The sequence below is a fragment of the Protopterus annectens genome, chromosome 2.part2 (assembly GCF_019279795.1).
Source record: "Protopterus annectens isolate FY-2018-M chromosome 2.part2, PAN1.0, whole genome shotgun sequence".
NCBI lineage: Eukaryota > Metazoa > Chordata > Ceratodontiformes > Protopteridae > Protopterus > Protopterus annectens.
Genome location: NC_056730.1, coordinates 554,426,768 through 554,441,055, shown reverse-complemented (window position 1 = coordinate 554,441,055; position 14,288 = coordinate 554,426,768).

Below are 14,288 nucleotides of genomic sequence, written 5' to 3'. Positions count from 1 at the left end.
ATCCACCATGCCTCAGAAATACCAACTGTCATTGCGCTGTAATGGGGAATACCAGTTGTGGGACAGGACACCATAATCATGGCCACTCAGTTATCCCATTATGAACCGGGAAGACTCATCATGTACCAACACATGTGCTCAATGCATGTTGGATGTCATCAACACCAGTGACCTGGATCTCCACAGTCACACCAAGAGGGCTAACAGTATGCCACACATGGTCAGTCTTCAAAGCCAATGTTATGCTCCTTAAGAGCAAAGTGATAACTGTCATGGCACCCATGCAGATGTACAATGCATGTGCAAATGCTGGGTCCTACACAAATGCACTTTAGGCACTCACATATGTGCAGTGATCGTGCCATTGAAACAGAAACAGGATTCAAACAAACACAACCATGAAGGCAAACCGGTGGTACCCTGCCTTAAACTGTACCACAGAAGGTAGTAACTGTTGCAAGGGTCAATACACATGAGTGGAAGTTGATCCATGGTCAGCCTCAGTAAGATGCAGATACACCATATAATGCCATGTAAAGCTACTGTGAAACTACTCATCTACATATTATGAGGCCAAACACAGAGGATTCCATAGCTGTGTCATGAAACATAATGGCAACAACAAGACCTGCTGTGCTTCACAGCACTATGACATGAGAGGTACTGCACCTATGGAAATAACACCTGTTCAGCCGGATAGGGTCTTGGATAACATAAACACACTTTCCCCCCGCCCAAAACAGGTACACATTCATATATCCATGTACACTACAGAGCCCCTGTAATAAGAACTATGCAGGTACAAGCTGCACTTTCTAATGCCATACATACAGGCTGCATGGGACCTGTCCACATTCCAGGTTATATACTACACAAATGTCAAAACAATCTGCTCCCCACATAAACATCTCGTACAATCATAGCCTCATGTCAGGCTGTGTACACAATGAATGGTGCACAACAACAATCATCTGTTAATGCTGTCAATATCTGAGGGACCCTGTTAAGTGTACAGCTGACCTGGTTACAAACAGTGGTATCATTGCACTGCATAACACATAATGTAACTGTGTCAGTACATGGGTATTCTGCACAGTTTTTGTAGGGCTAGGTACAGTCCACCAGTCAAAGGTTACTTGGTGTTGTTCTATTATATGTCATACCACATGTATGGTCATGTGTTGGTGGTCTGAGGACATAGTGGTATCTGAGGATTACATCATAGAATGCAGCTTTTGACAATGTCATCTGCACCTTCCTCATCTGTGATGATATATGTTGGAGTACTGGTCTGCACACGTGAATAGCCATTATGAATGTGGGGACACCACCAACTGTAGTGGTCTGTACCAGTGTTATGGCCCACATGTCTGGTTCTGAGTTATATGGTGGTAGTGCTATTGTGCACAACAGAGCCATCAGCCAGGTGTTCCTCATTGCACAGATGTCAGTATTTCCCATTGTAGGTTCAACAGTGAGCCGCTGTGATTACGACAGCAACACATCTAGCACTGGTTAGCATAAGCATACAATGCAGTTGTCTTCTAGGTGTCAGGGTGTTATTCTGTGTTTAGGTCATTTGCCTTGGAATCGCACTATATGGGCAAATGAGAACGAGGTATTATCAACACTCCCTTGAATCAGGGATGCATGTGATCTGTGACAAAGGCTTGTCTTCTGTCAGTCATGTCATCCCAGACTGACAGACACTGGACAACCTCATAATTAGATCAGAATATTGGCTCATTGTGTTGGTCAAGCAGATGCCATTCCTAGCATGAAATCACTGTGAGTGGTAGTATTGTGCTTGGTATAGACTGATACATCTAAGGGTTCTGTGTGCAAGCTTGTTGGCAACCCGACCTGTGATATATGGGTGTATGTACTGGCTGGTGTGTTTATAAATAATACCTGAGTGGGAATGGTGTCAGAATTCTTGGCAAGGTCCAGGTAGTATGTGTGAACTACCACACCCCTCACCTAAAGCCTAGGTGTCTGTAAGACATCAAACAGGTTCAGTAGGCATGATCTGTACTCATTCAAGCTAACCTGTGTTGGGTTGAGTGTCTGGAGGTTCCCAATGTCTCCGTTAATGAGTTCCACGATGATGCGCTCCATAACCTTGCAGACCAGGCTAGTCAGGCTTATAGGGCAATAGTTCCTGGGGTCCATTGTGGCACCACCTTTGTGGAGTGGGATAACTGTTGCTGTGCGCCACTCTGTGGGTATGTAGCCTGTAGAGAGGCTGGGTTTGAATGGTGTGTTTAGGTAAGGGGTTAGTTCATTTGGAACTCTTGTAAGACACAGCCTGGGACACTGTCCGGTCCCATTGAGGCTGTGTTTGAGGCTTTGGATAGGGCTGTTTTAACCTGTATGTCAGTGATTGCCAGGGCCATACATTCTTCTGGTATGGTTATGGGCTGTTTAAGGGTTGAGAGGCGTGTGAAGTTTGCACTGAACCTGTCTACCAAAATGTTGGCAATATCAGTCAGTTCAGTATATTTTGTGCCAGTCTGCACTAACTCAGAGCAGATTTGAGAGTTCCCACTTAGGTTCTTGACATAGCTAAAGAACAATTTTTGGATATCTGTAGGGTCCTTGGGAAATTGTATTTTGAAGCTAGCCTTGGATTTCATGAGGGATCATAGTTTCTTGCTGATACTGATCAGGGATGTCTGTCCTTCTAGGGATTTTGCTCTTATCTGTACTAGTTTCCTCCTTCTATTGTAGAGCCTGTTTATGGTGGGGTCCACCAGACCGGTTTCCTTTTCTTGGAGGAGTGAGTCTAGGTTTAACTTGCAATAGCATGATCCATGCATTCCTGCAGATGATCATAGAGTGCCTTTGTATAGGGTTTGGCATCTTGGACAGCATTGTCCATTGGCGTGGGGGCTGTGAACCTTTCCACCTTGGGCTTAAGCAACGTGAAGTCCACTTTGGAAAAGATTTTCATGGTGGTTTCCTTGTTTGTGGTTGTGGGTGGAATGTGAATATCCAGAGTGATTAGTCTATGGCCTGATCTAACCAGCGAGGGGTTGACGTTGGGTGTGGAACACTGGTCACCCATGTTGGTGATGACCAGGTCCAACATGTTGTTCCTTCTGGTGGGGGTGTAGACCAGTTGTTCCAGGGTGTTTGAGTTTAGAAATTTTAGGAAGCACTGGGCAAGGGAGTTAGTACTTGAGTAGTTCTCCCAGTTAATGTTTGGGTAGTTGAAATCACCCAGTAGTAGGATGTTTGGTAGGACCTGCATATTTCCCAGTGTCTCCAGAAATGTGGAATGTGAGTCCTGGGTCATGGTGGGTGATCTATAGCAAGCTACAATTTGGATTGCAGTTTTTCCCATTGTCAGTTGCACTTGGATGATCTCTGATGCATCGTGCTGCGCCACTAACCTGGAGGTGTGAGTATCCTTGATGAATATGGATACACCCCCACCTTTTGTGTTCCGGTCTGGGTTCTGTGGCCGAAAGGTGTAGTATTAGCTATAGCCTGGTGGTGCTGGGGTTCTCTCTGGAACCTTAAACCGGGTGTCTGTTACTGCACAGATATCAATGTTCTCCATACTAAGGAGTGCCTCGAGTGTGTGCAATGTGAGGTTTAGACTTCTGGCGTTGAGTAGCAATACCCTCAGTTTCTGGTTACTTGTGCTATGTATGGTGGTGGGTTTGTCTTATGAGCCTTGCCTAAAAGTCCACCTTGCCTAATATCCACCTTTCTACTATTGTTTGCAATCAATGACAGCTGTGCATGTGTACATGTTATGCAAATGTGTACTGAGCCTTGCTACAGGGCTGTACCAAATCGCTATGTGCACACCTACTTAGAGTGAATATTGACAGTAGAGACACACTGGTTGAACATGTAGATTTTTGTAGCCTAACCTCTCATTGCCAGACTAACAGCTGCTTGGAAATATGTTGACAGTACTGGTAATGAAACAGGGTGCATATCATCTTCAACTCCAGTATGACATCTGCAGTAGGCATGTAAGATGTAGGAAGCAGCTGCCCATGTGTAATAGCAGCTTCATAGGTGAATGCGTACACTATCTGATTATATCCTGATCATTTCGATAGTGATAGCAGAGGCTATTGATATTTGACTCTGTGTGGGGAGTGGGTGTCTGTGCCCAACAGAGCTCATGATTCTGCTGGGTATGTGAGCTTATACCCAGACAAGGATACAGCCTGTTCACACTTGCATCATCTGTAATCAACTATCAGGATATGATGTGGCCCTCAGAGTGGGATTGCTACTAAAGGTAGCTACCATGTTCCTGTAATAGCTAGTGTTGCCACATCCATAACTCAAATATTTACATGTGAGCATCACTATCTAAAACCTCTTCATAAGCAGTAAGTATACTAAATACAGTACCTGGTACTTGTAGTACTGAATGCTCATACAGGCATGTCCACTACTCAGCTACTGGTGTTTACTAATGTCAGCTTTGTGTATGTAGCCATCCTGGGGGAATGCAATCTCTATGTCATGTACACTGCCAAATCCGCCTAACACCACACCCCACATTTTGTCTGGGATGCAGCTACCTGGGTGATCTTGGAGACAGTCCATACTACACCCATGACTGGACTAGACAGTCAAGAGGTGTAGGTTAACACATGCATCACATCACCACAACCAACACATACCCTTACCAGAACACATTAAGGACACACACACATTCCACCAGATATCACACACATCCACAGAGGCCTCTAAGTATCTGGCCAAGCAAGAGGCCACCCAGGTTGGAATAGACGTACAACAGAATACAAAGACTGTACGACATAGTTTGCATAATTGTGTCACACCTCAGAACACGTGGCTGGAAACATGGTCAACAGTACTTATTTGTGAACGCAAACCCTAGCACTATGTTACGCACCAAGCTATATGAGGGCAAACATACTGTCAATTGCCTGTCTGCCATGATTAGCCACATACCCATACACTCCGACCACCTTTAGAACTATACACATGTCTCTGGCATATGCTATGTTGTTGTGCAGGACCTGTGATACAGTAGCCTGGACTGCATGGAAACACATGTAGGAACTGACAGATCATGTAGCATATGTGGGTATGTCCCAAGGCCTGGGTAGCATTCTGCTAGTGGCCAGAATGATGCAGCAGTACAGGGACAAGTATTGTATTCCACAATCGTGAAATTTACTAGTGTAATTCAAAGAGTATCCAGTATCTCTCTGCCTTAGATAACATGGTTGATAGACCATGATGCTTTGTCAGACAAGGCCTGCACCTGTCACCCCTGAGAATTTGGATACTGGCAATGGCCCATGCTTCCCTTATAGTGCCCTCATCATGCCAGGTTCAACAGAAAGTCCACTGGTGCAACAGGGACTGCCAAGAAATAAACTGTGGATCTTGCTACTCGATACAAAGCAGGTACTCAATATGGACTCACTTAGGGCAATCTAAAACATGGAGAACATATCTGTGCAGTGATTCAGATATGGTTCAATGCTTTGGAGAGCACCCCTGCATGACCATGTTATAACACATACCTCACCTCTTGGCCAACATCCTTCATTGGAACACATGGGCCACAGGTGTGTCCAACTTCCTGAGGGATATATACACCCCCACGCAAGTTGCACTTGCACAATGTAAAATGCATTATTCTGAGCAACTACCTTTGTGCCAAAGTGTAATTCAAATTGCACCTTGTGACAGATCATCCACCATGCCTCAGAAATCCCAACTGTCATTGCGCTGTAATGGGGAATACCAGTTGTGGGACAGGACACCATAATCATGGCCACTCAGCTATCCCATTATGAACCGGGAAGACTCATCATGTACCAACACATGTGCTCAATGCATGTTGGATGTCATCAACACCAATGACCTGGATCACCACAGTCACACCAAGAGGGCTAACAGTATGCCACACATGGTCAGTCTTCAAAGCCAATGTTATGCTCCTTAAGAGCAAAGTGATAACTGTCATGGCACCCATGCAGATGTACAATGCATGTGCAAATGCTGGGTCCTACACAAATGCACTTTAGGCACTCACATATGTGCAGTGATCGTGCCATTGAAACAGAAACAGGATTCAAACAAACACAACCATGAAGGCAAACCGGTGGTACCCTACCTTAAACTGTACCACAGAAGGTAGTAACTGTTGCAAGGGTCAATACACATGAGTGGAAGTTGATCCATGGTCAGCCTCAGTAAGATGCAGATACACCATATAATGCCATGTAAAGCTACTGTGAAACTACTCATCTACATATTATGAGGCCAAACACAGAGGATTCCATAGCTGTGTCATGAAACATAATGGCAACAACAAGACCTGCTGTGCTTCACAGCACTATGACATGAGAGGTACTGCACCTATGGAAATAACACCTGTTCAGCCGGATAGGGTCTTGGATAACATAAACACACTGCCCCCCCCAACTGGTACACATTCATATATCCATGTACACTACAGAGCCCCTGTAATAAGAACTATGCAGGTACAAGCTGCACTTTCTAATGCCATACATACAGGCTGCATGGGACCTGTCCACATTCCAGGTTATATACTACACAAATGTCAAAACAATCTGCTCCCCACATAAACATCTCGTACAATCATAGCCTCATGTCAGGCTGTGTACACAATGAATGGTGCACAGCAACATTCATCTGTTAATGCTGTCAATATCCGAGGGACCCTGTTAAGTGTACAGCTGACCTGGTTACAAACAGTGGTATCACTGCACTGCATAACACATAATGTAACTGTGTCAGTACATGGGTACTCTGCACAGTTGTTGTAGGGCTAGGTACAGTCCACCAGTCAAAGGTTACTTGGTGTTGTTCTATTACATGTCATACCACATGTATGGTCATGTGTTGGTGGTCTGAGGACATAGTGGTGTCTGAGGATTACATCCTAGAATGCAGCTTTTGACACTGTGATCTGCTCATGGCTCATCTGTGATGATATATGTTGAAGTACTGGTCTGCACATGTGAATAGCCATTATGAATGTGGGGACACCACCACATGTAGTGGTCTGTACCAGTGTTATGGCCCACATGTCTGGTTCTGAGTTATATGGTGGTAGTGCTACTGTGCACAACAGAGCCATCAGCCAGGTGTTCCTCATTGCACAGATGTCAGTATTTCCCATTGTAGGTTCAACAGTGAGCAGCTGTGATTACGACAGCAACACATCTAGCACTGGTTAGCATAAGCATACAATGCAGTTGTCTTCTAGGTGTCAGGGTGTTACTCTGTGTTTAGGTCATTTGCCTTGGAATGGCACTATATGGGCAAATGCGAACGAGGTATTATCAACACTCCCTTGAATCATGGATGCATGTGATCTGTGACAAAGGCTTGTCTTCTGTCAGTCATGTCATCCCAGACTGACAGACACTGGACAACCTCGTAATTAGAGCAGGATATTGGCTCATTGTGTTGGTCAAGCAGTTGCCATTCCTAGCATGAAATCACTGTGAGTGGTAGTATTGTGCTTGGTATAGACTGATACATCTAAGGTGTCGGACAGTAGCAGGTGTTGTGTAGATGACTAGTGTGAGATATATGTAGTGCAGCGTTCCTGCTAACAATGACAACTACTAACACTGGAGAGAATTACAACATGTTCTGCACATCTAACTGTATGAGCATGGCCACTGTGGCCGTCATTGTTTATAATCAGAGTGCATCCTAAACAGCCCTGTGCTACTAAGTGTATGAACATGCCCATTATAACCTTGTGTACTTGGACTCATAGTGCATTCCAAACAGCCCTGTGCTACTAAGTGTGTGAGCATGCCCACTGACACCTTGTGTAAGTTATGTGCTTCTATGTGTATGAGCATGGCGATTGTAACCCGGTATAGTGATAGTCGTCACCCATTCCACAGAAGGGCATACTCCTGTTCAGGATGGACTCCTATGTTAAAAATACAGGTTCACAGCTATGTACATCATAACTGTCAGCATCCCTGTTGATGTCCGCAATCCTAGAAGGTCATGATGACTGCCTTGGAATGTGTAATGTCTGTGGCGCAACTCATAACTGTGTAGTACTGTAATAGTGATCTGTAGATAGGCAGGTGTTCTGATCCCATCACTGGTGTGTATGTGTTGTGTGTGTCCGTCTGCCGGTGGACAGAACAATGCTTTTTAGAGTACTCACACTCCGTACAATTCCTATACTTAACTTTGGCAAGGCTGATGATGTCACCCACCTAGGAATACTCCTCTGGGATTGCTGTGATCCAGTAATCTCGATAGCGTGTTCTGTAATTGCGTAATGCTGTAGTATGATAAAGTAGTTAGGTCGGTGTTCTAATCCCGGACATGCCAAGTGTGTGTGTGTTCATCTGCCGGTGGACAGAACAATGCTTTTTAGAGTACTCACACTCCATACAATTCCTATACTTAACTTTGGCAAGGCTGATGATGTCACCCACCTAGGAGTACTCCTCTGGGATTGCTGTGATCCAGTAACCTCGATAGCGCATTCTGTAACTGCATAATGCTGTAGTGTGATAAAGTAGTTAGGTTGATATTCTAATCCCAGACATGCCAAGTGTGTGTGTGTGTCCATCTGCTGGTGGACAGAACAATGCTTTTTAGAGTACTCACACTCCGTGTGATTCCTATACTCAAGCGTTGGCAAGGCTGATGATGTCACCCACCTAGGAATACACCTCTGGGATTACTGTGACCCAATAATCTTGATAGCACATTCTGTAACTGCATAATGCTGTAGTGTGATAAAGTAGTCAGGTAAGTGTTCTGTTCCAAGGCATAGCAGGTTTGTGCGTTTGTCAGTCATATCCTATGTGGTGGTGGCTGTGAGTGGCCAGCCACTGGATGTGTAGAGGACTGTGTTTTGTTGTTTCCCTATATAAAGGCCATAAATGTCACAATCAGCCAAGAGACTGGGTTGGCAAGACATACCCATACATTTGGCAATAGGCCTGGTAAGTAAAGTCAGCAACCCTAATATTACCCTGAATACAGTATGAACTCATGTGTGGCACAGGAACACACTTGCCTTGGGATTAACACCAGTACATAATACAGGAGTAGCTGGTGGTTTACTTTTCATTCTTGTCTAATGCTTTGGTGTCACAAGGTTTGTTCTTGAGATATATATTCTTTATCTATGTATGTGTATGTGTATATATATATATATATATATATATATATATATATATATATATATATATATATATGAACATTAACACACATACATCTAGGTGATGGAATACATGTCCTATACTGCTGAATGCCTGTGCTGGATGATATGTACGTGATGACATCTGATGTATGTATATCTGCCATGGCTTACTGGTAAAGCACATCGTCTATGGTGTGCAGGGTCCTGGTTTCGAGCCTTGCAGAGGCTGGTTGTTTTGTTTCTGGGCAGAACAAGGGCCATTGAATACGGTGTGATTAAGGCACTTTTAAGCAGTTGTGTGCGGGTTTGCACGACAGTAAGCAGTGGTTAGTTTTGGGGACGCTCAGTATGGGTCATGTAACTATGCATTAGCAGGCAATCCTATGCAAATGAGGTAAAGGATAGTGAATTCCAGTTTTCCCCAGGGTGTGAGGCAGGTCCCAAGAGTGTATGTGTATAGATAGCTGGGTGCCGGACTCGAATATAGGTGACATCATGGGGTGTGTATCAGGCATACTGTACATGGATTGGAGCCCTGTGGCTCGGGATTGCTCCTAGCTTAGCTCAGCTAAGCTAGGGGTGTGTATTCACCTGCCTAGTGCAATTGGGAGGGACAACAGCAGTAGGAGAGTAATCAAGGTGAACTAGCTGAGCAGACAGGTGATATGTATCAGAATCAGCCAATTACAGGGGCAGCAGCCCAGCCCAGAACACTACTATAAACTAAGCAATTACCTTCCCATCTGGTTTTTCCACACTCTATACCACCGGTGTATATATGCAGGGAAATTTTAACAAACAAACCTACGAAATGAGAAGGGCTGCAGCAGGCAACATAGACCAACATCTGTAAGAGGCTGAGGGTGGTGAGGATGTCAATGCTGCCGAACAACCCTCAGTGAGGAGACAGAGAAGAGTGTACAGACTCAGGGTAACCTACCAGGGACTACATGAGCTGGAGATAGTGGAGTGCTATAGAGTGGACAGAGACCTCCTACAGCAGAATGTTGAGCTGTGCCGGCCACACCTGACACATCAAACAGGCCGAGCGGAACCCATCCCAGTGGATACCAAGGTATGTGTAGGCCTAGGTATACTAGCCACAGGTGCCTCCCAAAGCACAACTGGGGATATCATGGGGATCTCACAGGCATCAGCATCCAGAGTATTCCACCAGTTCCTGGATGCCATGTCAGCACATGCCAGTGAGCATGTATATTTCCTCAATACATGTGAGGTGTTGACCAGCAATATGTGTCTCTTCCACCAAATAGCAGACTACCCTGGGGTAGTGGGTGCTATAGCCTGCACGCACTTACGCATCAAAGTACCACCCAGTGAGCAGGGTAGGGACTACATCAACCGCAGGGGCATCCTCTCCATCAACTGCAAGGTCATATGTGATGCCCAGGGTATTATAATGAATGTGTGTGCTAGCTGTCCTGGAAGCTATGACGATTCAGAATTATGGCATCTGACACAGCTGTACCACAGCTTTGCCAATATGGACATCCCCTATGGTCACCTACTGGGGGATGCTGTGTACCCACTGGAGCCGTGGCTGATGACACCCATCAGAAATGTACACACACCTGAACAACAACGCCATAATGAGGCACACGCACAGGCCAGACGTATAATAGAGTGTGTGTTTGGGATGCTCAGGTCATGGTTCTGGTGTCTGGACACATCCGGTGGAGCCCTGCAGTATTCACCAGCTACATGCACCCAAATTGTTATGGTATGTGCTATGCTACACAATATGATCTTGCAGAAACAGCTGCAGCAGGAACAGCATGGGGCAGGGCCACACAGCCCCCCACCAATGCCAAGGCCTGTATAGGCATAGAGTGACTCAGAGGAGGAACAACCTGAGCCTGACCCAGTAGGTGGAAGGAGGCGTGCCCAGTATAACCTGGCCTTGGCAAAGAGGCAACGCATAGCATATGCACTGACACAGTAGGGACCCAGGGTATGTCACCCTCTCTGACTCACACAGGCAGTAAAAGGGATGCCAAACATGACACTTCATGTGCTCAGTCATGTATAGGAAGTGTACTATGTGCATCCGACAAAAGCAGCCCTGCAGCACCATCCTCAAGTCTGGCACAACCACAAGGTAAGTCAATCAACCTACCAATTGCCAAATGTAGTAGAATGTATTGGCACCTGTAGCTATGGTATGGATGTGAGCATGCAAGGGAATTGGGTGGCCGAATGTTAAGGCAGCAGACAATAGACACCCATACTGGCACCATGACATCTGTAACACATACTGGAGTTACCATAGTAGCTAGTACTACACAGGGTGACAAAACCCACTGCAGGTAATGGGCTGAGCATCATGTGTGTCCATAAGGCCCACACAAGTCTCAACCAGCTGGACAGGTGTAGACTGACACAAACAAATGCTGTACTATGGCCTCTGAATGTCTTCTATGGGTAACCCCTCCCACAGACCCACACAGATAGACTACAGCAGGCAAGGCAGTTGGATGTAGGTCATGAAGGCTAGGAAGTCAGAAACTAATATGTTGATAATTAAAGCTAAGATCTGTAGTACACTGGTATGCCTCTAGCCAACACAAAAGATAAGAGGTAAGACTACACACTGATGCCTGACATACCAGTACAGTACTAGCAAATGTGTACAAGTGTCAGGTGTGCCCCCCATCCAACGTACACTTATAGCAACAGTCAGGTGTGTCCCCCCACTCCTGTGTAGGAATGTAGATACAGTCAGGTGCCCCCCCGCTATGCATAAATGTAGCATCAGTCAATGCCACATGACCGATGGATACCCTGCAGACACAGCATGCTACCTGTCTGTGTACAACACAAAGGTCAGCACCACAGTACAAACTACCTGGACATGTAACACATGCGATACAGATGGCCATACTGGGCATGCTCACACACTTGAGGGTATGAAGGCAATGTCAGTTGACAACATACTGAATGGTCATACTGGGCATGCTCACACACTTAAACACATGAAGGCCATGTCTGCAAACTCCAGTGGTCTGGACATATCTGGCGGTCGCAGTTCTTAGTGCAGACACATGTTAGCATGCACCACTCCTGCCTTGCACACACAGTGGATAGGAATACAGGCATATATGTAAGGACAACACAGTATAATACATTAAAAGTAGATGGACATAGATGTGTAGAAGAGGGTGTCCATGACAAGGAGCCATCCGGGCCTGTCCCATCCAGCACACAACCAAAGGGCCCCAAACACATGAGGTGCAGGTGTCATTCACTGCAGATACTAGCCACCTGTAATCTGTCAGCATGTCAGACTATGTGGTGCACGTGCCAGCTGTGCAACATGACTGTACAGGGAAGTAGTCATCTAGTAGCTGTATACACATACCTGTGACATATGGCCCTGTGTGCACCTGCATGTGGTATGTCAACCCCTACATGACTGGGTTATGGCCCATGCACACACTGCTCTCCCAATAGCAGTATTATGACAAGCCTGCTGAGATCATCCATTGTGAAATACACCTTTGGGAGAGCTGTAGCTCAGTAATCTCCATGGCGCGTCCCATAACTGCATACTGCTGTAGTGTTATACTCGTTAGGTAGTAGTTCTATCCCCAGACTTGCCAATTATGTGTGTGAATGTGTGCGCATCTGTCTGTCTCAGACTGTGTAGAGAGAAATGGTTTATAGGCTACCCACAGTCCGTACAAATCATATACTCACCTTTGGCAATGCAAACCTAGAAATACACCTCTGGGAATGTTGTAAACCAGTAGTCTCTGTTGTGCGTTCTGTAACTGCATATTGCTGTAGTGTGATAGAGTAGTTACACCAGTGTTGTAATCCCAGACTTGCCAACTGTGTGTGTGTGTGTGTGTGTGTGTGTGTGTGTGTGTGTGTGTGTGTGTGTGTGTGTGTGTATGTGTCCATCTGCCTGAGGACAGACCAATGCTTTTAGAGTACTCCCACTCCGTACAATTCATATACTCACCTTTGGCAATCCTGCTGATGTCACACACCTAGAAATACACCTCTAGGACTGCTGCAACCCGGTATTCTCTGTAGCATGTGCCATAAATGCATATTGCTGCAGTTTGATACACTAGGTAGGTAGGGGTTCAAATCCAATACATGGCAGGTGTGTGTGTTTGACTGTCAGAGCCTGTTTTGGGGTGGCTGTGAGTATCTAACCACTGGACATGTTGGGGACTGGTTTTTGTAGTTTTCCTATATGGTGTCCATCTTATGACACAATGCCCACCTCACGAGGAGTACAGATGTCAGTCAGCCATGGGACTGTGCTGGAAAGCCATACCCCTACATCTGGCAAAAGGCCTGGTGAACAAAGATGCAACCCTACTAGTACCCGGTATATGTCCTGAACCCATGTGTCATACACAAACACACTTGCCTAGGATATCCTGCTATGTTGCTAGTACCATGCACATTGATGACAGATAGTAGGCATGGTGTGATTGCAGTGGGCTACAGAGGACATGGTACCCTGTACAGTGGTACAATAGGCACATAATTGCGGACAATGTGCCTTCACTATGTTCCCCACTGGATGCCTGCAACATATGTGGTGCCATCAAATGTGATCCACAGAGGCCATACAATGCTGTACACATGTGCCCTGTATGGACAGATGCCATGGACACCAGGGAATACCTGTATCATGCTATCAATGAAGGTGCAGGGTCGACCTGCTGACTATAAGCAGGTTTTGCCACACCAGGCCAGTATTGGCATATCGGAGGATAACAGTCTGTGTACACAACATGTGCCTGCTAAACCAGGTACACCTGTATATGTCACTGTACAGTATTGTGGAACATGCACATCCCAGGCAATGTCCATGTCAAGGACTATCAAACAGAGACATGGCATGCATTGCAAAGCCATGGCCATACACAATGATAACCAGGATGTCAGGGCAGTTCATGCAGTACCCATCTGTGTGGGACACTGCAGACACTACACCCCTGTATCACACTGCACACCATTGTCAGGTGGCACAATGCCAAGGATTATCCCTCACCCAGCCTTGTACAGCAATCTTGCACAGCCAACCACTACACACCTATGAAGCAATGCATACATGCATGTCAGTACTGGCACTTTG